This window comes from Ascaphus truei (genome assembly GCF_040206685.1).
Source record: "Ascaphus truei isolate aAscTru1 chromosome 2 unlocalized genomic scaffold, aAscTru1.hap1 SUPER_2_unloc_6, whole genome shotgun sequence".
Classification (NCBI taxonomy): Eukaryota; Metazoa; Chordata; class Amphibia; order Anura; family Ascaphidae; genus Ascaphus; species Ascaphus truei.
Genome location: NW_027453820.1, coordinates 495,078 through 520,999, shown reverse-complemented (window position 1 = coordinate 520,999; position 25,922 = coordinate 495,078). Strand labels below are relative to the sequence as shown.

The window sequence follows — 25,922 nt, the reverse complement described above, 5'->3', positions numbered from 1 at the left end:
CAAATTTTGATTATCTAACTGGGGTGTTGTACCATCTCATTAATACTTTATATGCGTTCTCCTTTAATGTGGTGCACAATGAACTTTTGGAGGCCGCTGTAACCATCTGCGTCCACTCCTCCTCCAATGTCTCTCCCAGGTCCTTTTCCCACATCAACATATATCCTAACTTTTTTGTGACCGTGGGACTAGAACCGATCACTTCTTTATACATCTGCGATGTAAGTCCCTTCGTGTCCGTCTCAACCAGACAGAGCTTTTCAAAGTTTGTCAATGGGGGACGGGATTTTAATTTGTTGTAAAATGCTCTGATCTGGAGGTATCTAAAAAATTCTGATTGGGGGATCTCTTTTTCCGATTTAATTTCTTCAAATGTTTTAATTTTGTTATTGCCCTCCAGATCCCTAAGTCTATGTATACCTTTAGCTCGCCAAATCGAGGCGTCCGCCCTATTCAGACCCGGAGCGAAGTTCGAATTTCCCCATAATGGGGTCATTAGGGATCCCCTACTAGTTAGGTTACATGACAGCTTGGTGGACTTCCAGATCGTGAGTGAGTTGGTCATCGAGGAGAGCAGCTCGGATCCAGCTTTCTTTGCCATGTTTGGGGACCAGATTAGGTTGTTTAACTCCAATGGGGAGCAACACTCCTTCTCCAACTCCTTAACCTCACAAACCCACTAGACCCGTGGTTATTCCTGTTGAACAGGCAGACCCCGGGGATAGCTAAAACAGATATGAAACTGATTGCACATTTCGCATTGGCCACGAGGGCAGAGATCGCAGCATTATGGAAACAAAACGAAATCCCAGTAATCCCCAAAATTCGGAACAGAATTTGGCATACCTGCCAGATGGAGAAATTGAAAAGTCTCCTAGACGATACTGGCAAAAATTACCTAAAAGTCTGGACACCGTGGCTAGCCCAAACAGACATCCCAGGGGTGGACAGGTCCACAATCTGGCTCTAATAGTGGCAAGTGCGTTCTCCTTTGATGTAGGAGGCGGAAGGAGTGGCTTGGGTTAGATTGTAGTTAATCTAGGCGACCCGAGTAGGAATGCAGATGGTCGTATACAAGGTGGGATGAGGCGGTGACCCAAGGAAAAGAAGCATGCAGAAGAGGTGTCTTTCCCCCCCCTCCCCCTCTCCCTCCCCAACCCCCTCCCGCATAGGGAGTGTTATGATGTTTTATTCTTTCACTAGAAAATGGGAGTTGCACAGTGTTCAATGTTGAAAATCATTACAAATATTGTATGTACGCATGTATTGTAACATTGTGAAAACTAATAAAAATTGAAGTTATAAAAAAACAAACAAACATGGGCAGTGTGGAATCTCACATAACATTGTGGGAGGCTCATAAGGCCACTCTGAGAGGAATTTTGATCAACATAGCAGCAGGGAGGAAAAAAAAGAGGGAAGCCAAAATTAATCAGCTTAGAGAAAAACTTCATGAACTCTCTATACTACATAGCAGGACGGGTAGAGAGGAGACACTGAAGGAGTTGAAAGATGTAAGAATAGAACTTAATCTACTCCTTACTGTACCTCCCAGGCTGAGAAGACACCAAGTTGGACAAAGTGGAATTTTTTTGAAAAAGCGAACAAGCCAGATACCATGCTAGCAAACAAAATATCCTCCTCACTGTTAAAGCTTTACACTCTTCTGCTCCTCGTTACATCTCAACTCTAATTTCTCGCTATACACCATCCCAACTCTTGCGTTCTGCTCAAGGATGTCTTCTTTCTACTCCTTTCGTATCTAAAGCCCTCTCCTGCCTTAAACCTTCTCACTGACTGCCCCACACCTCTTGAATGCCCTTCCCCACAGTATCCGACCAGCACCCTCTCTATCCACCTTTAAGACCCACTGCTTAAGGAAGCATACGAGTAGCTCCATGGCTGATAATTTACAACTCATACATAAACCTTGGCCCCTTGCAGACACACTTACCAGAACGCCCTCCTACTGTCTCTGTACGTTCTTCCTACCAACCAATTAGATTGTAAGCTCTTTGGAGCAGGCACTCCTTTTCCTAAATGTTACTTTTATGCCTGAACCACTTCTTTCCATTATGTTTTATGTTATTTATGATTGTCACGTGTATTAGTGCTGTTAAGCGCTATGTACACTAATAGCACTATGTAAATAAAGACATAGATACATTGTGTAAATGCTCTGGTGTCTGAGGACTGTCCTCCTATTACGGAATTGATTATGATGTAATCCCCTTTTATGTTTGGTGTGTGCTGAGGTGCCTCTCAGTGCTGAAACGTTTCCCAAATTCTGTACAATTAAAAAGTTGCTCCCTTGTGTAAATCTGCTGGTGTAACAAGAGGTCCCACTTGTATAAAATGGTTTACCACACGCTGAGCAAGCAAATTATTTCCCGTGTGAATCATGTGGTGTGTGAGGTCATTCATCCAAGAAACGTTTTTCCTATACTCTGTCCATGTGGAAGGCCTCTCCCTGCATGAATTTGTTGGTTTTCTGAAGAGGTGGCCCTTAACACTGAATTGTTTCCCACACTGAACAAGCAAATGGTTTCTCCACTGTAAATACTTGGGTGTGACAGGAGGTCACACTTTGTACTGAATTGTTTCCACACCCTGAACTAGGGTTAGCCAATTACAAAGAACTTCCCACCATAAGAGTATTAAGTAATTTATTAACACCCAATAGAAAGCAAAAAAGCAAAAGTCCTCAAAATGTTCAAGGTCATTTATTGTGAAACATATTTCTTATACAAATGCATTTCATTTTAAATAAAATTTTAAAAAAGCAAATACAGAGAGACTTCCGGTGACGTCACAGCCGATGGTCTGCTAGTGGAAGAGCTCCCGGCGCCCTCACCAATACAGACATCAGAATAAGCTTATCCCACACCTCAAAAACCCCGAAAATCGTCCCCACACCGAGAGCAAACACTGGAGAGATGGCAGGGAAGCCGCAGAGAAAGAGCCATGCCCCGTCACCAAGTTCTTCCCTCCGGCGCAACGCCTAGCTGAGATCAACCCCGAGGAGCAAGATGGCGCCGGTGAAGACCAGAACACGAGGTGCGCAGCGGCCGACAGAGCCCGACTGACTCAGATCCCCCCGTCTTAAATAAAGATTTTTTTGACGCTTTAATTATTAAAATGAGGAGAGGAGTTCAGGAGGACACGGAAAAGGCCCTCCAAACCATCCGAGCAGAAGTGGAAGCACTGACGGAGCGGACAGAAGATCTGGAAGTAAAGATGGAGGTAGTCTCAAACGAGCAGGCTGAGACTCACGAAGAGGTTCTGAGATGCGGAGATGCGATCCGACACATACAAGACAAACTAGAGGATATGGAGAACAGGGAACGGAGGCAGAACATCCGCCTCAAAAATATCCCTGAAACTATCACCCACGAAGAACTCCAACCATACCTCCGCAGACTCTTCCTGCAGCTCGTCCCTGATCTATCAGATCACGACCTACACACAGACCGTGCCCACAGAGCCCTGGCCCAGAAATCATCGGACCCAAACCGGCACAGAGATGTGGTGCTGAGAATGCACGCATACTCTGCTAAAGACCGCATCATGACAGCGGCCAGAGAACTGAGAACGGTGACCATGGATGGGGTACAAATCCAACTCTACAACGACCTCTCCCAAATAACAATGAATAAAAGAAATGCGCTGCGCCCACTTACCTCCTATCTCAGGGACCAGGGGGTAAAGTATCGATGGGGATTCCCCTTCAAACTAGTGGTGCTCCGCAATGGCCGCCACCACACAGTAACAACCCCTGAAGGCGCTAAGGGACTTTCTGAAAGCGCTGGGGATCCCTCTCCCACCGCAGAAGAGCAACCGCCTCAGCACAGAGGAGACGCCGGAGATGACCCCCCAAGAAGTCCCCCGAACATCGGAGAGACTAGCGAGTCAGCGTCTCCGGTGAACCCTGAGGATCCAGCCAACTGCAAGACCCATGAAAACCACAAGAGGCCCCCACAGTCATCCCACACTGAACCAGAGGCCCTAAAGACATCAGCAAATACCCAACACAAGAACCCTCAATGAATAAAACAACCCTTTGGCCACGAGGTCCCCTAGATTACACCCCACGAAACTATCTCCCCCTTCCCGACCCCCCCCCAGCCCCTCTTTCACCCCTCACCACCCCCCCTCTTCTCCTCCCTTTCCCCCACCACTCTTCCCCCCCCCCCCCCGCCACTATCTCCTCATAACCCACCCATACCCCCCTTCCCCCCCCCCTAGCCCCCCACTCCCCACCCCCCTATACGCTAAATGTCCACTTACCTTCTCCGCCCCCTCTTGAGTCCGAGGGGAACCGAGGCTCCTCCCGCGGTGTCTCGGACAGCAGCGGGAAGAAACGGCATCCGTGATGATCCTTGCGGGGCGAGTCCCTCTCGCGTCACTCACGCGTCCCGGGGCTGCATCTACGGAGACCCAAGCACCGGAGACGCGGTCCGGCTGCTGCACACCTCCACAAGCACGTCCGGTCGGCGCTCCTGATGGACAAGAGGTGCACCGGATCCCCAACCTAAAGATTCCGTGAATCAAGTCAGCAGAACCAGAGACTTCATCTATGGACACTGCATCCCGTGATCCGCTCCCAGAGGCATCCCCCCCCCCCCCCTCCCGCAAGTGCAGGTTGTATGAACAGAAATCTCCCCCCCCCCCCCCCCCCTCTCTCTCCGTCTCTCCCTACGATAAAAGTGATTTCCCCGGATATCCCCCATGGAATCCCTACTACCCCAGTCTACCGCGACCCCCCCGAGCCACACCCCCCCCCCCTCTCCCCGCCAAAACAAGGATGTATACCTTCAAGGTCTTGTCTCAATTGTGCACCTCTACTGAAGCTCACCCCCAGATCTATATGGCTCCCAACTGAACCCACAATTGTATGGTCCCAATTTGAACCACCCGGTCCCCCCTCCACCCCCTCCCCTCTTCACCCCATATGTACACCCCCCCCCCTGAACTGGTCCGGAGTAGCACTAGACACTATAGCTCTCCCCACAGCAGTAGACATACTATAAAAATCTCAGTAAGTTACAACTATACACCCCCTAACAACGCCCCGACCCAAAACTAAGACCCCCTCGGAGGCTAACCCCAAACAATAGAAAAGGACATACATAATATGCCCCCCTTCCCCCCCCTCCCCTTCTACCCCCCCCCCTCAATATCCAGACTAAAACACCATGTTAGATACCCCCCCAAGTCTCCTCCCGCCCCCCTCCCCGTCGCAGATAGCTCTCCCCCCCCCCCTCACCTGCCCCCCTCCCACCTGCCCCCCTCCCACCATAAACGAAGACCTGTACTATGTTTAACCAGCCTGCATAGATATACGCCATATATGAACAACTACTGATTGAATAGAAGAAAATTACATTCTGTAAGAGATTCCTCGGCCTAGGATTGAGATTCCTCCCGAATGCACTGTTTAAATCCCCTGTTAAGTACACGAACAATGTATGCTCCCCCCCCTGCCCCAGGGCGCCCCCCCCCCACCTATCCCCCCCCTCCCCTCCCCCAGAGGAGAAATGTTTTATGTCGAACCAACATGCATTGTTATATACCAATGTTTGAATGTGTATATAATGAGCAGCTGATAATAGCAATGTACAAGGGAAACCTTGGCCCTAGGATTGGGACCCCCCCCAGAGAGCAAGGTTTAAACTCGCTGCTAAATGTATGTATACTATATGCTCCCCCCCTCCCCCCAGAGGAGAAATGTCTTATGTCAACCCAACCTATACTGCTATATACCACCGTTTGATCGTATATCCTATGAGCAGTTGATACTAGCAAAGTACAAGAGAAATCTTGGACTGGGAGGAGGACTCCCCCGAGAGCATTGTTTAATCTAGATGCTAATTATGTGTATACTATATGCTCCCATCCTCCCCCCCCCCTCTCCCTAACTCTTCCCCACCCCCCCCCCTACCCCGTGTACCCCTGCCCTCTACCCCCCCCCCTCCCCCCCCCTCCCCCCCCTATCCCCTCCCTCCTATCCCCTCACCCCCCCCCTTCCCCCCCCCTCCTCCACCTCCCTCACCCCCCCTCCCCTCCCCCCTCTCCCCCCTCTCCCCCCCTCCCCCCCACCCCTACCACTACCTCCCTCCCCCCCCCCCCCCCACCCTCCCCCCTCCCTCCTCCCCCCCTCCTCCCCCCCCTACCCCCACCGCCCTTCCCCCCTCCCCCCTCCCCACCCCCTCCGCCCTCCCCCCCCTCCCCCCCCATCCCCTACCCCTACTGCCCTTCCCCCCTCCCCCCCCCACCCCTCCCTCCCCCCAACCCTCCCCCCCAACCCTCCCCCCCCCCTCTCTCCCCCCTCCCTCACCCCCCCCTTGCCCCCCCCCCCCATCCACCCCCCCACCCCTCACCCTTCCCCAACAATGTTTACTAAAGATGTAAAAGATTGTCTATGGCCCAAACCAAAGGAGAGTAAGGCCTCCATAAGCCAGAGGTGCCCTCCCCTACAAGGGTCCCCCCCCCCCATAAGCAATGAGGTGGGGGTGCTGGACCCTTCTTTCTGGCTACGGTCCGTGAGTGACGCCCCGAAAGTTCTCCCAGGGGTTTTTATTCCCCATCCCCTTGACATCAAAATGTCAAGAGGAACCTTTTTCGGGCTCCAAGACAGCCCATTCTCTTTCTTGTCCTCCTGTGTCCTCCCCCCCCCCACCTCTCCCCCACCACCCCACCCTCCCCCCGTCGACCTCCACCCAATTCCCCTTGTGGGACCACTAAAGACTACCCCCCACAGGCCCAAACAGACGCACGAACCAACCCTGACATGGGAACAATTCAGGGACAGGGGCTTACCCCTAAGACCCCCCCCCCCACACTGATGGCATCGATCAAAATTATTTCCCTGAACGTCAAAGGCCTTAATTCGGTTCGCAAACGCAAACTAGCCCTTCAAGAATTTAAAAAAACTAAAGGGGATATAATTTGTATCCAAGAAACCCATTATAACAATGTAGACCCGCCAAACACATTTAAACACGTATACCCCCAGGCGTTTTTCGCTTCCTCCCCCAGCAAGAAAAGAGGGGTGGCCGTCCTGATTAAAAACAACATACCATTTGCCCTGACGACAGTAACTAAGGACCCCGAGGGACGGTACATACTCCTCCAAGGTACGCTTTCAGGCTCCCCCTTAGCCATCCTAAATATTTACGCCCCAAACGCCAACCAAACCCAATTCCTACAGAACCTCCTTAGCACCCTCGACCAACCGACGCTCTCTTCCCTTCTCCTAGTCGGAGACGTAAATATGGTACTTAACCCAGCCCATGACAGATCAGGCCAAACTACTGCCCCATATTCCATCCAACTACAGACAAAAGCCCAAAATTTCAAGATATCCTCGGGGAGTACTCTCTGACAGATATTTGGCGAGCCCAGCACGTGGGTCAGCGAGACTACTCTTTCTACTCAACCCCCCATCAGTCTTACTCGAGGATCGACTATTTTCTGGGCACCAATAATGTACTCCAGGCATCCTCCCACTCCGAAATAGGCCCAATAACGTGGTCTGACCATGCCCCTATCGTACTCACCCCTCTCTCTACCTTTCGTCAAGTCCTTAACATACAATTGGAAACTCGACGACTCGCTTCTCAACGATCCACTAGTAGTCAAAACAGTGAAACAAAAACTGTTCACCTTCTTCCAAATAAACAAAGGTTCAGTGCCCTCAGCAGCAACTCTGTGGGAGGCCCACAAAGCCACCATCAGAGGGGAACTTATATCAATAGCCTCCTACAAGAGGAAACTTAAACAGAGAGCCCAGAAGGAACTCACAGATAAAATCCTAGCGCTAGAGCACTCACACAAACAATCCCTATCAAAAAAGGTGTTCAGAACACTTGAGAAAGCGAGATCCGACCTAAAAGTGTTGCAACTTGACGAGGTAGAGAGAGCCCTGAAATGGACCAAACAGCGGTTCTACGATAGGGGCAACAAAGCGGACAAACTTCTGGCCTCCAAATTAAGAGGCTTGAGGACAAAGTCCCAGATCACAAAGATCAGAACTAAAAGCGGCCTAGTCTCCTATAACGAGAAGGACATCGCGAATGAGTTCGCAGAGTTCTACACAGATCTTTACAATCTCCACCCAACTAGCATGCCAAAAGATATCGCCAAAAATACATCCGACTATCTATCCAAATGCAACCTCCCATCCCTCACTCAAGAAGAACTTGAGTTCTTAAACAAGAAAATAACTCTAGAGGAACTAAAAAAAGCGATATCCTCACTTAAATTAGCTAAAACACCCGGACCCGACGGATTTTCCAACGGGTACTATAAAAAATTTGTAGGCCCCCTGTCCCCCCACCTCCTAGAAATGTACAACTCCTTTATGCAAGACCAACAGATCCCAGACACTATGTCAGCAGCCAATCTGGCTATTATTCATAAAGAGGGTAGAGACCCCCTTCAATGCGCCAGCTACCGCCCAATATCTCTCCTAAACTCTGACCTCAAACTTTTCAGCAAAATCCTAGCAAACAGGCTGAATCCTATTCTCCCAAGGCTAATTCATATAGACCAGGTGGGATTTGTGTCAGGAAGACAGGCCTCTGACAACACCCGCAAAATTATTGATATTATAGACCACGTGCACCTCAAACAATCCCAGGCCCTGATACTAAGTCTCGACGCGGAGAAGGCCTTTGACCGCATCAGATGGTCCTATCTAGACCAAACGATGCGCCAATTCGGCTTCTCCGGACCATTTCTTACCGGAGTCCGGGCCCTCTATACTAATCCAACAGCCCTACTAAAACTCCCAGGAGGCCGCTCCAATCCAATAAAAATTCAAAACGGCACCAGACAAGGCTGCCCCCTCTCCCCTTTACTATTTGCCCTATCCATAGAGCCCCTGGCCGCCCGAATTCGAACTGAACCCACTATTAAAGGTATCCCAATCGGAGACAGGGAATACAAAATATCCCTGTTCGCCGACGACATAATTCTCACTCTGTCAGACCCCCTCACCTCCCTCCCTAACTTAGAAAAACTCCTTGACGAATTTGGCCAACTATCAGACTATAAAGTCAATACTGACAAGTCAGAGGCGCTGAGCATCTCCCTCCCGAACCCCGTATGGTCAGCCCTACAACAGAAATTTAAATATAAATGGAACACCTCCCACATCAAATACCTCGGAATCAAAATAGCAAGTTCATATAACTCGCTGTATCAAATTAACTACCCCCCCCTCTTCCGCCAGATCTTAAAAGATCTTGAGACCTGGCTATCCCACCAGATCTCCTGGTTCGGAAGGATAGTATCCACCAAAATGAACATCCTGCCCCGCTTGTCCTACTTTTTTCAGACCCTCCCCGTCCCTGTTCCACTAGCAGAACTAAGGAATATCCAGGCCCATATATTAAAATTTATATGGCAACAACGTAGAGCCAGGGTCCCACGATCGGTCCTATTAGCCTCGAGGTCGAGAGGTGGTCTGGGGGCCCCGGACATACTCCGATACTACCTTTCGGCCCAACTGAGGCAGGCGGTAGTATGGAACAGCTCCCCCGACACCAATTGCTGGCTGGAGATCGAGACACACCACGTTTTCCCGAACCCCCTCCCGACCCTACTGTGGTCCCCAGCTCTCAAAAACAGGAAATCGTTGAGACTTGGTCTCGGGGCAATGAGATGCACGAGGTCGACATGGTTAAAAACCAAAGGGAAATATGGCCTAGCTTCAACCCCCTCTCAACTGACCCCCTTATTCGGGAACCCGGACTTCCCACCCGGATGCGCCCGATTCCAATTCAGCCAATTTCAAGGCTTAAACATCAGAGTGGTTGCGGATTTGCTGGAAAAAGATGAGGCCATGTCCCTCCCAGAATTAAGAACCACATTCACGTCCCCCAACTTGCCCATTTTCCAATACCTCCAGATCCGACATTTCCTAAGAACCCAATCCCCTACTCTCAAGTTCCCGCCGCGTTCTAGATTCGAGACCCTCTGCCTCAAAGGCAAATACCAAAAGGGCCTCATATCAGAAATTTATAAAACGCTCGAAGCATCTCAGCCCCCCCCTAACCACCAATACATGCAGAAATGGAATGAAGACCTAAACACCAACTTGGACCTTGAGGATTGGGAGGATATTTGGGAGGCAGCCACCAAAACCTCAATTTGTTCCGTCACGAAAGAAAACATCTATAAAATATTATTCCACTGGTACCTGACCCCGAGTAGACTGAGCCAAATCTACCCAGGCACTTCAGACGAATGCTGGAGAGGTTGTGGTCAAAGGGGGGACATGCCCCATATTTGGTGGACATGTCCGGAGATCCAAAGATTCTGGTCCCGGATCCAGGGCCTCCTGACCGAGACCCTGGATATAGAAATACCCCTGGACCCGCTGACCTACGTGCTGGGAAAACCAATTGACGACCTTCCTGCCCCGGCGACCAGACTCGCGGCAGCAATACTGACAGCTGCGAGATGCTGTATCGCGGCGGCATGGAAGAAAATTAAAGCCCCCTCTAAAAGAACCGTGATTTCCAGAATAGACGGAATTATGAACATGGAAAAACTGACGGCAATGTTAAAGCAAAAAACCCCACAATTTTATTCTACCTGGGAACCCTGGATAGGGCTTCCAACCCCCACATAAACCCCTCAGCTACCCCCCTCCCCCCCCCCCCTACGGCCGACGATCCCTAACCCCTCCCCCCCCCCTCTTTCTCCAAAGTCGTTCCCAACTATCCACCTTTCCTTCGTCTCCCCCTCTCTTTTTCACTATTGAAAGAAGGAAAAAGGGTTTATTGAGTGTCATTTACCCCTTCTATGCCATGTACATGCACTGCGCCGTATTTACAAGTTGGCCTGCGAGCCAGTATCGATAATATGTACCCTCGTGATGTATGACACCAATAAAGGAAAAATATTTACAAAAAAAAAAAAAAAAAAAAAAAAAAAAAGCAAATACATTTTAGTATATTTTAATTTTAAGAATAAAAAATGTTAAAATGAAAATGTTACACTAACTACACCCACACTAAAGCCCCTTTCTTCACCATTTTATTTTTATTTATAAAACATTTTACCAGGAAGTAATACAGTGAGAGTTACCTCTCGTTTTCAAGTATGCTCTGGGCATAGAGTTAAGATGACAGATAATACCTGGTTACAAATACAGTTACGTAAGTGAACAGGGTATAAATCAGTGGTTCCCAAACTTTTTCGGTTCAAGGCTCCCCAAGGCGATCAGGATTTTTCCACGGCGCCCAAAGTGAAAACAAAGTTGTATATACATACCTAACAGTTGCAGTGCGCAGTTGGTTGCTTGGTCCGGTTATGGTTAGTGAAAAAAATTAAATGCGAATGTCAAAACCACAAAAACAATGTATTGATGGAAATAATTAGTGAAACGGATGAGCCTGTTTTTCACTACACATCTTTTCAAATCTCGGAATCAAACTGGATACAGCCACCGCACAGTATTTTCTTTTTTTCACAGCGACCGCCGAAAACCCAGCATCTCTCTCTGACTGACTGACACACTCTCTCTGATATACACACACACACGCGCGCTCAGATACACACACTCTCAGATACACACACTCTCAGATACACACACTCTCAGATACACACACACACACTGATAAACACACAAAGTGGAGTACCAGCCAGCAGCAGCGACCGCACACCACCACTGTCCGCCCCCGCGAAAGGGAACGTTGGGAAGGGGACGCCAAGAGAGGTACAACGCCCTCCCCACCCCCCTGGTGGGCACCCCCGCTACCATCTCCTATCACCCCTAGCTGGGAACCAGGGCAGAAGGGGAGGCCACCAGGGGTCAGAGGAGCCAGGAGCAGGAAGACACACACCCCCACTCAACGTGCACAAAGCGGAAGCCCAGCACCCGGCATCCTCTAATCTGCAGCCAATCCCCTGCGACCCGGCCGGCATTCTAAGCCCCGCCCCCGGCATCCTCCTTCATCCAATCCCCCCAGCAGCATTCTACATAGAAAATACTTACCAGGACAGGACAGAAAAAAATGGGACGTCTGGTAATCGCGACGCAGATTGGGAACCACTGGTATACATTATATACAAGACATTGCATGCACAGTTAAAGATAAAATATATTATAGGCGTATGTAAGTTACAGAACAGATAAAAATGTGAGGCAGGCTTAGTTTTGTAAGAACTTAAACTGGGGGTGAATGTGAGAGTCTCCGTTAGGTTGTTCCAGTTTTGAAGTGCACAGTATGAAAATTTACACTTACCCCCTCGACCCCCCTTCTCCTGCACACATTAATAGGGCAAAGGGAGACGTGGGATAATCGGCATGGGAAAGGAGGGGTTCAAGAGGCACGGATGAGAGCCGAGAGAAATACAGGGGGATGAAAGAAAGGGGTTGAGTCATGGTGGAAGGGTTAAGAGGTATGGCAGAGGGGAAGTGGTTAATATGGAGGGGTGAGATTACCAGCAGGAGGATTCCTTATAGCTGCAGGATGTGAAAGTCAAGGAGCTCCCAGACTCGCTCCCATTCCACTGTCTCTACCAGGCCCACACACAGTCCTCTCTCTGACACAGTCCCCACCCCCACGCCTCTCTGCCAGACCCACCCCCACTCTGCAGCTGCTGATAGGAATGCCATGGTAAGAAGTAATGGCAAGTATTGCGTTACCGTCCATTTTTATTACTGCAGTATTACTATGCTACTGGTATATTGCCCAACCCTACTTTGAACAATCACATAATTTATCTCATGTATGAATCCTCATGTGTGTAAGGCGACTGATTCTCTGTGAAAAGCTTTCCCCACACTATGTACATGGAAATGGTTTCTCCCGTGTATGAATCCTGTGGTGGGTGAGGAGGTGGCTCATTTGAGAAAAGCTTTTACTACACTCTGCACATGTGAATGGTTTCTCCCCTGTATGAGTCATCTGGTGCCTTAGGAGGGTTATCTTAATACGGAATTGTTCCCCACACTCTGCACATGTGAAGGTTTTCTCCCCTGTATGAATTTATCTCATGTATGAATCCTCATGTGTGTAAGGCGACTGATTCTCTGTGAAAAGCTTTCCCCACACTATGTACATGGAAATGGTTTCTCCCGTGTATGAATCCTGTGGTGGGTGAGGAGGTGGCTCATTTGAGAAAAGCTTTTACTACACTCTGCACATGTGAATGGTTTCTCCCCTGTATGAGTCATCTGGTGCCTGAGGAGGGTTATCTTAATACGGAATTGTTTCCCACACTCTGCACATGTGAAGGGTTTCTCCCCTGTATGAATACGCTCATGGTTGAGGAGCTCCGTCTTTGTAGGAAAGCTTTTACTACACTCTGTACATGTGAATGGTTTCTCCCCTGTATGAGTCATCTGGTGTCTGCGGAGGGTGCTCTTAATACGGAATTGTTTCCCACACGCTGTACATGTGAATGGTTTTTCTCCTGTATGAGTCATCTGGTGTGTGAGGAGACTGCTCTTAACTGTGAATTGTTTCCCACACTCTGTACATGTGAATGGTTTCTCCCCTGTATGAATCCGCTCATGGATGAGGAGTTCTTTCTTCCCAGAAAAGCTTTTACTACACTCTGTACATGTGAATGGTTTCTCTCCAGTATGAATCATCTGGTGTATGAGGAGGTGGCTCTTAATACTAAATTGTTTCCCACACTCTGTACATGTGAATGGTTTTTCTCCTGTATGAGTCATCTGGTGAATGAGGAGGTGGCTCTTAGTACTGAATTGTTTCCCACACTCTGTACATGTGAATGGTTTCTCTCCAGTATGAATCATCTGGTGTATGAGGAGGTGGCTCTTAGTACTGAATTGTTTCCCACACACTGTACATGTGAATGGTTTCTCTCCAGTATGAGTCATCTGGTGACTGAGGAGGTGGCTCTTAGTACTGAATTGTTTCACACATTCTGTACATGTGAATGGTTTTTCTCCTGTATGAGTCATCTGGTGTCTGAGGAGAATTTTCTTAATACTGAATTGTTTCCCACACTCTGAACATGTGAATGGTTTTTCTCCTGTATGAGTAATCTGGTGTCTGAGGAGGCTTTTCTTAATGCTGAATTGTTTCCCACACTCTGTACATGTGAAGGGTTTCTCCCCTGTATGAATCCGCTCATGGTTGAGGAGCTCTGTCTTCTGAGAAAAGCTTTTACTACACTCTGTACATGTGAATGGTTTTTCTCCTGTATGAGTCATCTGGTGAATGAGGAGCTGGCTCTTAGTATTGAATTGTTTCCCACACTCTGTACATGTGAATGGTTTCTCCCCTGTATGAGTCATCTGGTGTCTGAGGAGGTGGCTCTTAGTATTGAATGGTTTCCCACACTCTGAACATGGGAATTGTTTCTCTCCTGTATGAACCCTCTGGTGTCTGAGGAGGGTCCACTTAGTACCTAACTGTTTCCCACACACTGTACAAGTAAAAGGAGTCACTGCTGTCTGAATCTTTTGCTGTGAATGAAGTTTCCCCTTCTGTACACCAGCTGTACATGTAAAGGTTTGCTCCCTAGCGGGGACACAAAGGTGTGTGAGCAGGTCCCTGTCCAGTGAGAAGCTTTTGCCACACTGACAACAGAGAAAAGGCTGAGCACCGCAGCTTCTTCTTAAATCTCTTGCATACCTTTTGCTGGACCCATATTTAGAGTCCTTCTCTGCTGTGTGCTCTACAAGGTCTGTAAATTCATCATCATGTGGCACTGGTTCCTTGCACGTGTCTAAAATGTGGCAGGAATCATTGTTTTTTGGCACTTCCGGGCTGCGAGGAGTCAGACAGCTTCTGGATGTATCAGAGCTCAAGTTCTGTTCCTCATTCAGGCCGTTCTCTAACAGAAGTAAACAAAAAAAGACAGAACAAATGTTTTCAATCTGTAAATCAAATTACTGAACGCAAATTACAAATCCAAAACACTAAAGAATTTATTTCACCAATACTTAAATAACAAAATGTTCTCTTCACCCAGGGATTTAAAATTGTTGCACATGGACATCCAGTGGTCCCTAATGACTGTGGTGGTAGTTCCGAAGATATGAAATTTATTTGTAGCAGCTCTCAGTGAAATCATTGATACATATAGAACTTATATTTATTACTGTATTCATTATTTAAGGATACATGTACATCCTACAAATAATTAACACCGAAAATGTCCATGAGAATTAAAGTTACGGAACTCCTGGTTATCATATTAGTGCGTTAATAATATCAACTAAACCAACCAGCAACCTATAGTGTAAAGATACTGTAGATGCCCATGTATGTATGTCTTTATTTATATAAGTCCCGCAGTGTACTCGGCACTTTACAGCAGAAACAATACAGTACAGGGAATTATAATACAATAAGTGCAACAAACACAATCAGACAATAGGAACGGAAATCCCTGCCCTGGAGAGCTTACAATCTAAGTGATGCAGTGAATACACTGCCCATGTAATCTTCTGCCATAAGACCCACATAAACTAAACTGCTCCATTTTGTGTCATACTGTGTCAGTCACAAATACTATTCATATAATTTCCCAAGCAGATGAGCATTAGAGACAAGTTCTATATCTGTGCTCAAGAAAATCCTTCAAAATTGTATAACATGGTATATCATAATGTCCAATCCATATGAAAACAGTTAATCAACAACTGTGGGCTTGCTTGATAAATAGTTAAATGACACTCCGTTTTTTGGAGGAAAATCAGTGTTACATCTTACAGCGCATGTATACTGTGATGCCTCATTTTAAATAAACCTGCATCTTTTAAACTGCTGATCCAGCCTCCGTCAGATTTTTGGATTCCTTTCATAGCAGTACACTGACTGCAAGCCCATTCTATGGACACAGCACTATAATTTCCCAAGCACGCGGCCTTGGTGTAATATTTGTCTCCTCTCTTTCCGTCTCCTCTCACATTCAAAACAAAGAAACAAAGGAGCACTGCAGAAAAGAAGAACTGGAGGCAAAAGTAGAAAAAATAAAAGAGTTATTGAGACACACAGCCTAAGTTACAAGAGAAACCTCCAACGCGTTTCTCGCCATGGGCGCTTTATCAAAGAGTGGTTTCCTGAGTCTAGAGAGTGTCACGTTATAGGCACTCCCCGCCGGAAATACTGCCTACCTGTATCCCAGGTAAAAAAGTCCCATGGGAACAAAACAATCCGGGGAAAATGTAACCACGGAAAGAAGGCAGTATAACTGTGGGGGAGAAATCCAGCAAAAGGACACAATAAAGAATACAATAACAATAAACTTACATACTGCTGCGGCCAAGTTTATTCGAGCATTTGCCCGTTCTTGGCCGCAGCAGTAGCCTGGCGCGCGCCCGAGAGTGACGGGTGCGCGCCGAAGCAGCGGAAGAGCGCCCTCCGATCGGGGCGCTCTCCCTACCGCTGCCGGGTCCGCCGGGTCCCCCGGAACCCCCTGCCGCTGTCCCACGATCGCGGGACACCAGGGCTCCCTCGGGGAGCCCCTGGACGCGCGTGCAGGGGGCGCACGCTCCCGAAGACGCGTGACCGCGCGTCTATGACGCGCGGCACGCCGAGGGGCGGCCGCTAGCAAGCCGGGAAATCTCCCGGCTTGCGGTACCGGCCACACTTTAATAAAGTGTGTCGGTAGTGTAGACTCATAAGGACAAGCAAAATTAAATGAAAAAGCATAACATTTAAAAGTGGATGGGATGTGGTGAGAATAAAATTATCTTATATTAAATTAACTGTAACACCAAATAATATAATCATGTAATAATATAATATAATAAATGTAAACTCAACTACCAAGGCAAAGAACAATTTGAATTTTGATAAGGGGAATATACATAATGAATAAGATGTAAATAAATAAACCGCACTGAGAAAATTGTCACAGTAAGGATACAATACGAATCAAATGTGACTAGAGAGAGACACATGTGTATCTCAATGATAGAAACAAATGAATATGTAGCAGGGTCCCCCCTGGCCCTCTTACTTGTGTCCGGTTGCGGGGATGAGCGCGTTGCCGGGGGCTCCCGGTGACATCAGTAATAGGGCGTCACCATCTTGCGTGTGTTTGCGCATGCGTGGTGCGCATTTGCAGTCGCGGCGGCCATTACACATAGTGCAGGAAAGTGTAGTGAGGCAGGAAGGCCCCCTAGATGTTGCACATAGTGCAGGAAAGTGGCGCGGCGGCCATTACTCTAGCGCAGGCGCAGATAGAGAGAGGTAGGCAGCCATTAGAGAGGCGCCCATGCGGTCCTCATAGGGAAAAGCCCCAGAGGGGACTACAACTCCCAGCAGCCTCTGGGGACTGCCCTATGATCCTTGTCACATTCAGCCAGACAGCCAGTAGAGATTGCAGCTTCTCCTGCTGGAGAAGATACATTGTATGGGCAATGTGCTATGAGTCATTCAGGCTGAGGAGACAGTGGGGGAAGGAAGGGGGTCAGAGAGCTGCGAGCTTCTGCCCTAGGCCAGAAATCCCCCGGGCTAGAGCTGAGGCCCTGACTCCCCACTAGTGAGGGTGGGTGTTCATAGGGACAGGCCCTTAGGTAAGGACCCTGTGCCCCTTCAGCTATGTGCTAGGTAGGGACCTAGTGAGAGAGGCCCTGCTGCTGTTCCTTAGTGCAGGGGCACAGTGATAGTGTTTGCTGCATGTTCCTGTATGCTGTGTTGCTGATCCAGAGACTGTCCTTACGGTGGGACGTCCGGCTGGACCCAATCCCACACGGAGGCACAGATCAGCGCTGGACCAAGCGGTGCCAGTAGACCCTTTGCGAAGACACCCAGGTGCCGGAGCACCTGGGCAGGTATTTACACCCTTCCACACGTGCACCAACTTTAACATGCTCCTCACATGTGACAGGCCTCTTCACACACTTGGGTAGGCTTGGACTCTTTGGACACTGGATTGGGAAGGGACTAAGAAGGGTATAGCCCAGTTAGGGGCAAGGTTATAGCTGTCAGCTTGTGGCAGAGGGTGGCCTATATACTGTTGTGTATGCTGATGTTGCACTGTTATATATGATACTATTGTGTTGTGTTGCTCGTCCAGTAAATCTTTTAGCCATAACCCTGGTGTATGTGGTTTCTGGGTGGGTTCCTATGCTAGGGCTATTCTACACTCCTATAGAATCCTACATAGGTGGAGGTGCTGATTAACGAGAGAACGTTCCAGAGAAGCACCCTAGGTTCCCATCAGCGGAGGCTCAGGCCTCCTGTGAACCTGCAGGTATATGCACCACACCTGGTAACATATAGGTTCCCCCTCACATGCACTCTATCTGCGATTGGGGTAGGGGGAATACCCGTTACATATATAAAAAACACACAGTATTATATAACCTGAGAATGGACAAAGGAATAATATAGCTTAGAGAAAATGTTTCAGGTCCCATTCTGTATTAATCCCAACAGGGGATAGAGTATTAAGTGAGTGGAACCAAAACAGTGACAGGTATAGATTCAATCCCCTCGTATAGGAACAGGTATAGATTCAATCCCCTCGTGTAGGAACAGGTATAGATTCAATCCCCTCGTGTAGGAACAGGTATAGATTCAATCCCCTCATGTAGGGACAGGTATAGATTCAATCCCCTCGTGTAGGACCAGGTATGGATTGAATCCCCTCGTGTAGGGACAGGTATAGATTCAATCCCCTCGTGTAGGGACAGGTATAGATTCAATCCCCTCGTGTAGGGACAGGTATAGATTCAATCCCCTCGTGTAGGGACAGGTATAGATTCAATCCCCTCGTGTAGGGACAGGTATAGATTCAATCCCCTTGTGTAGGAACAGGTATAGATTCAGTCCCCTCGTGTAGGAACAGGTATAGATTCAGTCCCCTCGTGTAGTGACAGGAATAGATTCAATCCCCTCGTGTAGGAACAGGTATAGATTCAATTGCTGAAAAATGAAAGGTGGACAAGTTTCCCAATGTACAATTTGTAAAATGTTTGGAAACTGGGAGAATCTGATCTAGTTTTTCAATAGAACGAATGTGCTCCATAATTCTGACCTTCACTGGTCTGACTGTCCGCCCAACGAATCCTCGACCCCAAGTGCTGAAAACATTTTGGAGCTACCAATTTTCAAACCTCAATAACAATAATATCCTCAATATAACCTTAGATGAATCATTTTTTTCATTAGTACAGGTATCTTATAATTGTATGCACGCTTTAATATTATTTCCCAAAATATTGCAGACATTTCAGTCCATTTTTAAACATATTGAATAAAGACAAGTGAGGATGTAAGCGTACTTACCACAAACAGGAAATCCATCTATTTCTTCCTTTATTGGGGTCACATGTTCCTCTGTGTCTGTCTCTTCTTTATCTGATTTAATCTCTAACCTCTCCAGGACATCCACTGGGAAACCTGGCAACAAGAAAAGGAAAATCCATCCTGTAAAGCTGGGAGTGGGGGCGCTTCTTGTGATTTCACCTCCTCTGATATTGGTATAATATAATACCTCTTGTAAAGAAATGTATTACTAGCCCTTCTGGCAGAAAATAACAGAGGTGAAGATATATTATCTTCTTACCTGCTGGTGGTTCTATAAGAAAACCAGATTAGTTTGGTTGTTTGACTCGCATAACTGCAAAATAATCAGATATTCCCTCCTTGCAGATTTCAAAGACACCAAAAAATCTTCTCTACTCACTTAACAAGCGTGGATCCATGCTGGCAGTGGACAGTGCTGCTCTGGGAGGTGCTGGTAGTGGACAGTGCTGCTCTGGGAGGTGCTGGTAGTGGGCAGTGCTGCTCTGGAGATGCTGGCAGTGGGCAGTGCTGCTCTGGAGGTGCTGGCAGTGGGCAGTGCTGCTCTGGGAGGTGCTGGCAGTGGACAGTGCTGCTCTCGGAGGTGCTGGTAGTGGGAAGTGCTGCTCTGGAGGTGCTGGCAGTGGGCAGCGCTGCTCTGGAGGTGCTGGCAGTGGGCAGTGGTCCTCTGGACATGCTGGCAGTGGGCAGTGCTGCTCTGGAGGTGCTGGCAGTGGGCAGTGCTGCTCTCTAGGTGCTGACCGGAGGTTACTTAATCTATATGTGTTGGGTTTTAGAATGTGCCTGTATATAAAACAGAATTGAAATGATTAACCCCAAAGGAGTCGGAGAAGACAGGGGCACCAAAAAACACACATGGTCCATCCGCAAACAGACACTTAATTTCAAACACTGCAAAACTTTAATGGCTTAGGATTTTGTCACAACATAACCATCTAGAAAAGTATAAAGATAGTCGGAGATTAGCAGCCAAAAGACCAGTAAAGTCATCATAGTGTAACATAGTAACATACTGTACAGTTCCATAGTATGAATAAAAAGCAGATACTGTACATGAGTGAGACTTTGATAAATGCTCCCGATACTCTCTCAGGTCCAGCAGTTCTGCTCCATACTGACACAGTCTCACTTTCCTAATTCATACGATGAGAAGTGGGTAATGCAGAGGAACCAGTGCAGTAACTTCCCCTCACCTTACCCCACCATAATAAATAGGGGGGTTTGATCCCTCACACCCTCATTAATTTGTTCCTCGATCACCTCCAGTTTCTCACATTCAGCTCATTTGTACCTGGCAGGACATTGTTATATAAAGGAATGCCTGGGGAAACACTGACATTTTACTCACTGATTATTTATTTTCCCCTGGTCTCTCAATGTCAGCACATGACATGAGGGAATAGGCTCTGCCCATCTGAAGGTAGGACACAGACTTCTGAGCTGCTCACACCCTTATACCTATGTAGCCATGCTGTGAAATGGTCTGCAGTTGTCTCCCCTGCTGGCAGTAAACCTGGTAAGTTACAGGGATGCCAGCAGTAATCATGGAGGTTTGCCCTCACACCCTGGTGAGGTGCCCTATGTATGGATGGGAGTGGCTGCATACTCTGAGTCCATTATTAGTGACATCAGAGCTGTGACAGTTCCTGAAGTATATAAGGCAGAGCACTGCCCAAATTTAGTGTGTTGCTGAATTGTTACTGAGTTGTTGGAGTGCGTTGGGACGAAAGGACCCACTAGTGCCGTAACTAGTGGTCCATTTCTACGGCAAGCTTGATAAGAGCCACACTGTGTCCAGGGACCTGGCACAGGGGTGATCTCCCTATGGGGAGAGGAGATCCCACTCCTTTGGGAGGACGTACCTGTCAAAGGGACAGCAAACCAAGATGTGCGGCTGATACAGCTGGCTGTGAAGGGCAGCTTGCCCATACCACTATAATAAAGATGCCCTGTTCAAAGATAACCCCACTGTGTGAGTGTGAAGTTACTCTCCAGTGGACGGCACCATCAAGAAAGAGTTCTTCATCAGGACCATCTCCCTGCGGACGCATAGATCCTGATGAGGTGGAGGCGCTGCACGTGATATAGGTAGGACTCGCACACCCTACCTCAGCTGCCTGTCTGGATTGACAATCCCCGAATACCATCATGCGGGAGACTCAGGAGTCCTGTTGTCTACAGGTGCACCACCAGACACGACCATGTAATGGGGGCTGGTTAGACCACACGGGCCAGTATGAGATTGGGTGGGTCAGGCCAGAGGGAATACCCGTTACAGTTGGAGGCGCTGCTGAGATACCTGTCAACAGGACAGGCTTTTGCTAGGCACACTGGGAAACAGGGAGAGTGTCTGCTGCCACATTGTGCTGCGTGGGAAGGAGCCAGGGGTAGTCAGGGGAGCTGCTGGAGCTGCGGGCCGCACGGATGCCCTGGGATCCTGCAAGGAGTTAGTGGGGCTGGAGCCGGGCTATAGCTGTCCTAGTCCCTTGAGGTAGTGCTAGTGGTAGGACGCCTAAAGGGATAAACTGGTCATTTAGGGCAGTAATCCTGGAGAGGGCCTGCGCTAGACTAGCCGACAGAAGGTAGACGCCCAAAGTACTGCATGGAAGAGCCAGAGTACTCTAGCCCATTCCAGACCACTTACCGAAGGCAGCACAGATGGGGAGGAAGGAGATACAGCAGACACAGAAAGAGTGAGCCTAGCCTGAGGTAGTGCAAACACGAGTCAGATCTACATTAGGTACACAAGGTGGTGCACAAGACATTTTTATTGTATCGGTGTGGCAGCTGCCCCGCAGAGAGGAGCTCCATGTACAATAAAATAATATACAGTAGCCCAATGGCGATCGCAAGAATGGAGGATCCGCGCGGTGCATAAGGTCAAAGATGGCGAACGGAGGCCGAGGGAGAGAGCGCACATGGCATGTGTGCGAGTGAAGGGCAAGCTACAGAGGAGATTTGTGTGAGCCTGCTGGAAGAACAAGCTACAGAAGAGACTTTTGTGAGCCTGTTATGGAGTGGTGCAAAAGCTGTGATTGCACCGTGTTTGTAAGATTGAAACTGTCTTTTGTCAGCTCTGGAATTGATAAGGTTAAACAGAATACGCTGGCCTTGCTATTTTCACGGGAGGCTATTGTAAATAGCTTTTAGACCAACTGTTTCGTGCCTGTCATATGTTGTTAAAACAAGGCTACAGAGGATAGGGCTGCCTTATAAGTCACCATTGTATATGTCTCTTGCTCAGCAGTTAAATGTTTTAAGATCTACAGAAAAGGCATTATGTGAAGGTTACATGTAAATTTATATGTGTACCCATATTTGTAACAGATGACAACTGTATTTTTGTCCCTGCCTTATGTATAAAACCTGCTTCATGAACCATTAAAGCCAGTTGTGGGAATTCAACCATAAGCCTCCTTGAATTCTTACAGTGGTGCAAAAGCTGTGATTGCACCGTGTTTGTAAGATTGAAACTGTCTTTTGTCAGCTCTGGAATTGATAAGGTTAAACAGAATACGCTGGCCTTGCTATTTTCACGGGAGGCTATTGTAAATAGCTTTTAGACCAACTGTTTCGTGCCTGTCATATGTTGTTAAAACAAGGCTACAGAGGATAGGGCTGCCTTATAAGTCACCATTGTATATGTCTCTTGCTCAGCAGTTAAATGTTTTAAGATCTACAGAAAAGGCATTATGTGAAGGTTACATGTAAATTTATATGTGTACCCATATTTGTAACAGATGACAACTGTATTTTTGTCCCTGCCTTATGTATAAAACCTGCTTCATGAACCATTAAAGCCAGTTGTGGGAATTCAACCATAAGCCTCCTTGAATTCTTACAGCTCCGAGCTCGTCTGCCATACTATCTGAAAGAATCCCATATCCGTTGCGTTCCAGTTGCTCCCGGGAGAAATTGTGTTTTGCTTGCCCTAGAAGATTACCTGATCTGTAGAGATCTAACAGTTTTGGTGACAGAAGTGGAATTTCGCACAGGAAAAGGGGTGAGTAAAAGATTCTTTTTATTTGTTTCTCACCTTTTCCTCTGCGAAACTAAGCAACCTAAATTTATAAGGGCAAAAGAACATAGGGTGAAAGTCCCTATTGTTTAATCGAGGGTAAGTCCCTGTAATCAAAGGTAAGTCCCCGATTTATGTAACAAAGGGTGAGAGTCCCTATTGTTTTATCTAGGGTAAGTCCCTGATTTATGTAACAAAGGGTGAGAGTCCCTATTGTTTAATCGAGGGTAAGTCCCTGATAAGTAAAACGGACGGTATATGATTTCAAATAGCATGGCAATTTAAGTTAAGTTAAAAATTGTTTAAAGTTAAGTTAACATAAGTATTGTTTAAAGTTAAGTTAATAATTGTTTATTAATACGTGCGCATAAAGTTTTAAGATTTCTTTCCTGCATAAACTCATTATGGGCACTAACATTTCGTCATCTAATAAACTTACCCTAACCTGTCAGCCCTCGCACAACCCCCTCCATCACTGTCAGTGGCACGGGGATGAACAGGTCCCTCAATTAACACTTAGGCACAGCAACAAAACTGGGATTTTTCTTTCGACAATCTGTCCCCATCAACTTAGGTAAGAAGTTGTGTTGAACAAACAGAGAATGTTAGGGAAATAAGATAACTCCAAATTATATTAATAAGGAAAATAAAGGGTTTGTATCTAAATATTTTAAAATCAGCTATCTCTATCACCTGTATGTATTGTAATAAACAGCTGCAAGTAGCCCCCACCTTTTTTCCTCCAGCTATTTTTACACAAGCATAGGAATGTACCAAAATCGGGAATGGCAGCATGGCTCTTAGGAAAAACGAACATGCAAACTTAAATTATTTGTGCAACATTAACTGAGTATGAGTATACTGTATATTATGTTTAAATTAATAATATTTTCCCGTCTGAATTGAAAAATGGAAAACAAGAGTATAACAGGTATAGGTTTCTTTTTCCCTCAGAATGTTTTATTTTAAAGTATGGATATGGTAAAAAAAAAAAAAAGGTTGATTGATTGAGTAATCCCTGTGTATGTGCTTGTAAGAATCGGAGTGAATTCTATCTATATGAAAGTGTTATTTGCATTGAATAATAAGAATACCGGTTTATTGTATGTATACAAAATTACTATTCAGGATCTGCAAATGCTTCTAAAATAAGAATATAATTAATTGCTCATGTTGAAATTTAATTTTTAAAAGGTGTACACCACCACTATAATATAAACTAATTTATACTGGGCAGGTGAAAGTTTTGGGTATCTGTGGAGAAAAAGAATAAAGAAAGGATGAATTATTTTTGTAAACAGTCCAGTCACTGGAATAATAAGGATGTTTATCGTACTGGCCATGCGATTTATTTCCTTAACCAGAATTATAATTCTTTTCCTCTAAATCTCCACAGATAAAATCAGGTGAATATGTTATATAAAATAACAGGCGAAATATATTCTAGACACAAAGCTAACAAGAAGCTCAGCATTAGTTTAAAAAAAGTTAATTATGATATGAAGAAAAAATGGATATCTTTATTAATTTAGTCTGCAGGATCAAACTGTTTTGCTTTCCTATTTATTAGGATAGGTAAGAAAATATGTGTCTGTTATTTTTGTAAAAACTGGTTGAATGTGTGAAAGAAGCGTAAAATTCTGTTTGTTTTGTATCTGCGCTCTGTGCTCTTTTTGTGTATAACCAGTAACTAAACTATCTAAACGTATATGTTAAAGCCTACAATTTTCTGTTTAACAAAGATCCAGTTTTAATTTTTGAATACCAGTAACATTGTCGGGCTGTGTGAAGAGCTGCATATTTCAAGCTGTCCCAAATTGTATTGCAGTAACCAGTAATTAACCATTTTTTCTGTTACAAGGTTTTGGCAGGAAGCCCAGAAAGTTATTTGAGCTTGTTTTATGGCTTGAAATGGAAAAAGGTGTAAATTGATTAATATAGAGTTCAAATGAACAGAGGACAGTAACCTAGAATGAGCACTCTAAACACCTGGTGGGTGGGTAACGAAGTGGTTAAAACTTAAATCTTTAATATCCGTGTAAAATAATGGGGATTAAAACAAATATTAAACGCTCAGATCCTATAGTATCAACACAATGTAATGTTCTGGATCACTGATGAACTGCATAGAATCACTAAAACTAGTGTCTTGCATTGGGAACAGGTGGATAATGTAACCACTAGTCCAATGTAATCAGCACAAACAAAACTCTAGTGCTGAGCCATGTATAAGTGTGCAGAACCTGAAATAGCAATAAAGCAACGGACAAGGAAAACGGCCCCTAGCCAGGTCTGCCAGTATACTAGAGGGTTCTCTATGGAATTATTTTTCTGCAAAGTTGATCAAATATTTAATATTTTATCATTTTTAACCATCTTTTTCTTTCAAATGTGTCCCACCTTTAAATCTGTGTCTATAAGTTTTTATGCTACAGGTTGTTCTTTCAGCGAATCAGATGCTATTTTGTGTTCTAAAAGCTTCTGTCAGAAGACTATTGCAGATTATATTTATATTCAGTAGGGTTCTTTTGAGATTTCTAATGAAAATGTTATACCCAAAGGTTTCAGGTTAGTTTTGCTATACATCAAGCAATTCCATTAAGGTTATGCTTTAAATGCTGTTATCCTTTATGTGATATTGTTCACATGTA

General features: G+C 46.4%; 1 protein-coding gene and 1 pseudogene across 1 annotated transcript in view; one reads left to right on the top strand and one right to left on the bottom strand.

Annotated features, from left to right (window-relative positions):
- LOC142473295 (uncharacterized) overlaps positions 1-25,922 on the top strand; it is a 232,227-nt gene that overhangs the window by 89,709 nt on the left and 116,596 nt on the right. The window lies entirely within an intron of this gene.
- LOC142473296 (uncharacterized) overlaps positions 11,755-25,922 on the bottom strand; it is a 54,078-nt pseudogene continuing 39,910 nt past the window's right edge.